Source organism: Zingiber officinale, chromosome 2B (genome assembly GCF_018446385.1).
Source record: "Zingiber officinale cultivar Zhangliang chromosome 2B, Zo_v1.1, whole genome shotgun sequence".
In the NCBI taxonomy this organism is placed as follows: domain Eukaryota; kingdom Viridiplantae; phylum Streptophyta; class Magnoliopsida; order Zingiberales; family Zingiberaceae; genus Zingiber; species Zingiber officinale.
In genome coordinates, this window is record NC_055989.1 from 61,852,781 (window position 1) to 61,856,861 (window position 4,081).

Consider the following 4,081-nt stretch of genomic DNA (forward strand, 5'->3'; position numbering starts at 1 on the left):
CTCCAAAATATCATTCACTCCGATTTTTGTACTTGTGCACTGCTCCGAGAAGACTTCAACGACACTGAAAGGCTGCTCCAACAACCGACGATCAATTGTTCCTCTACTTCGATTTTTATTGTTAGTAACATTTACTTTATAGTTCTTGTACTCAAATTCTATAAATCTTTGTGAACTGATAGTGATTGTCCAATGAAAGCACACATCGAGTGCGGGTCTTGGAGTAAGAATCGTCGAAAGCTCCGAACCAAGTAAAAATTACTTATGTTAGCACTTGATTCTTTCTTTCTTTCTTCCATTGTATATTCTCATGATTTTCGAAAAAGCGACGAACGCAGTTCATCCCTCTTCTCTAGCGTCTTTTCGATCCTACAGATATCAGCCAACTGATGGCTTAAGAAATTGAACAAAAGTGAGTTGGATTCACTTGATTCGATTCAAATGATTTGTTTAATTTGACTAATTTGATTAGTCGATCAATCGATCAATCGAATGATGATTGATGTTCGAATAATGTTAGAGACCATATCAATTGAATTATGAGTAAGATTAGTTGACTGATAGACAAAAATCAACCCCGACCTAAAGGTTTTAAAAGAGAGGTTTCAAGAATATTTTTCAAGATGATTCTAGGAGATTCTGAGGTGAAGTGTTGGTACATTTCTGGATCAACAAGAGGCATTTCCAAACAATACGAAAACATCCAAAGCAACTTCCATATTGTAAAGTCATTTTCGATTTCATTTGTCTATGTATTCGTTTTCTTATTAAATTCTTGTAAGAACATATTGTAAGAGGTTTCTCCTCCTCTAGAAGGTATCTGAAAAGGAGAAGTTCATAGTGAAGGGAGATCAATAGGAGTAGACCTTAGATTAGTTGCCTAAGAGGTGCATACTAAGTAAATCCCAGAGTTGAATATGTAACGCCGGCATTGATTCATATTTCCACTGCGCATTCAAAAGACAAGCATGAGATCAAGATGAGAAACAATCAGAGCTATTCACCCTCCCCTTAGCTCGCATGGGTTCTAACAATTCCAAGCAATAAGAAAGCATCTAAAGTAAGATTCTTGTGAAATAGTTTACTTTCGTGTATTTGCTTTTATATTTCAAATTCTTGTTGTATTGTTGTGAAAACTTGTTGTAAGAGGCTTCTCTACCTCTAGATTAGTCACCTTAAGACTAGGCCATGGATTAGTCATCTTAAGAGGCGAATACCAAGTTAAAAAACCAAGGTGTTGTGCATGTGACGTCAAGTTTGATTTAAGTATTCCCCTACGCATTCAAACGACAAGCCCGCAATTGAGCCAAAGTGATCAAGCTATTCACCTCCTCTAGCTTGCATCGGTCCTAACAAGTGGTATCTGCTCTACATCAGATTAACCTCCCTTAGAGCATAAAAGCTAAAGGTAGAAGATAATGTCTCTGATTTTGAAGGAGATAAATGGAGTTCAAAGATGGACTTAGATACGACATTACAGTTCCACCTCTTTTTGGATTAGGAGGTTTTGATCATTAGAAGGCAAGGATGGAATTTTTTTTTATAATGGATATAAAACAATTGTTTGCTCTAATAGAAGAATTTGAAGCCCCAATAGAAAACAAAGGAAAACTTTTAAGAAGAAGAAATAGACTGAGGAGCAACTCTAAAAATTAGATACAAATGAAATGTAATCAAAATTTTTATTAATTTGGCTTCTAATGACATTTTGTGTAGAATAGGTGTATATCAAGATGCCAAGGACCTACACAAAATGATTATGAGTCCACGGAGAGAAACTCATTGGCTTAAGAACTTGAGGATTCAGAGGTTGAAAAGTGCTCAACATCCAAGGATGAAATTGAATAAGCATCCACTTCAAGAAATGAGGAGGAGAGGTCAGTGACACTAGTGTAAGAGGAACTCTGAACTTTCGGAAGTGACGAGGAGAAAGATCGTGCCACCTTCATAAGTTAAAAGAGCTCAAATCATGAAAGTATATCAATTTCAATTATCAAGAATAAAGATTATATAATTTATTTTACGTGTAGAAAGAAAGGACGCTATAAGAGCAAGTGTCTATGATTGGCCAAGATAAAGACACCTACCATGGTACCCAAGGACAATAACAAGTCAAGGGAAGCCAAAATGTTGACATGCAAAGGCAAGGAGCATGTGATTTTCTTACAACCAAAATGGACACTACCAAAACCAATATCCAAAGAGGAGACTTTTAAATTAAAAACAAAGGAGGAAGCTCAAGTTTAAAGAGAACACCAAAGGCAAGATTTGAGATACCATTAGTTAATGATATTTCTTTATTTCAAGATAACAAGCATGATAGAAATAAATTTTATCATTTTAGTACTAATTATCATGAAAATAGAAAACATGATAGACCTAAGGATAATTTTAGGATATTTCATAGTAGACTTACCAAATCTAAGGATAAGAAGCATCTAGGCAAAAAAAAAAAAAAAAAACCTAAGAAGACTAGACATATGCCTAGACAAAGAAATGATCAAGCCGGAAATGAAAAATAAAGGATTAATGCTATGGAGAAAGAAAATCATGTCATAAATTAGAAAAGACCCTTGAGAAAATGACAAATAAGGTTCAAGGGTCAAAGAAGCAAACCCTAGATTTAGGTAGACAAGAACCATCTAAGGACAAGATGAGTTTCGAATACAAACTTAAGTTCAAGGAAAGTGTGCCCTCGTACCATAGAGTTTCATATAATTATGGAACTAATCCTAAGTGTAGAAGTCAAATTAATATTACAAGGGAGATAATCTCTAGAGTTGATTTTAATGAGACCACAATGACTAAGACTTTTAAGAAGCCTAGGAGAGTCATTATGAAGATATTTAGATAGATTATCAGCAGTGAGTAATGATCACCACCCATATATCATACTACGGATGATTGCAATTTAAATTAATACTGAATCTCTCTATACTAATAGAGTATAGAGTAACTTGGGTCGTCCCTCAAAGGAATATAGCCGTGCATAATAAATTTTAAGATCAATTTATTTAGAATTGAAGTTTGGGTTTTAGATTTCTAATGCTAAGAAGGAAATGAAAATCAACAAAAATGGAAATTCACTCAACTACAAACACGAATAAAATGAAAACAACATGAAGTAATGGACTAAAAGAAATGTAAACATACTCAGCTATAATCGAAAAAGAATTCATGCAACAATAAAGTAAGCATTCCCACTTAATATAATCTACGTGCAATTCCAGCCAAATATCAATCGTCACTAACACTCAAACAAAACATAGCAAGAAATTAACATAAAGAAATTGCAAGACTTCAAGTGAACCAATATAAGACACATTTCATCGAACATAATATGAGCGTGAATTAACTAAGCCCGAGTCAATGCAATCCTAAACAATTCAACCAACAATGAACTCATACAAGCAATCAACCGATCAAACAGCCAATCATTAATAAAGGAAAAACATATTGGAGAGATCAAACCCAAGCTCGCTTCAGATGGTGATTGGATGTGTGAAGCTGGGGTATGATCGGAGAGGGAAGTGGATGGATCTTTGGAAGAAGTCGCCGGTGGAGGAAGGGAAACCAGATCTGATGGGAAACCCAAGGTCCGGATGATGATCTGAACTGGATGGTGGCTTGAGAAGGCCGGTTGAGTAGGGAATCCCCTTACTCTTCCGATGGCTTGCGATCGGTGGATGGCCGGTTGGTGGTGTGGCGGTGTCCGGTGGAGAAGTCGAGACTAAGTAGGGAATCCCTTACTCTGGTCGATGGGAGATGGAAAACCCCTTGACTCCTTTTCGGTGGTGGTGAGATCGGTGAAAAGGAGAGGTGGCGTCGCCGGCTTGGAGAAAGGGAATCCCCTTACCTTGATGAGAGGTGGAGATGGAGGAAGTGGATCGCCGGAGGAAGGGAAACCCCTCCACCTCCGGCCTGGGTTGCGGTCGAAAGGCCGGCGGTGAAGGTTGGCGAAGAAGAAGAAGGCTCCTCTGTTCCGCGCCTCGCCTTTTAATCGCGATCCAGGGTACACTGTAGGGTTCTCAATTTAATCCAATCCTTTGATCTCATTTGATCTAGATCTGCATCGACAGTG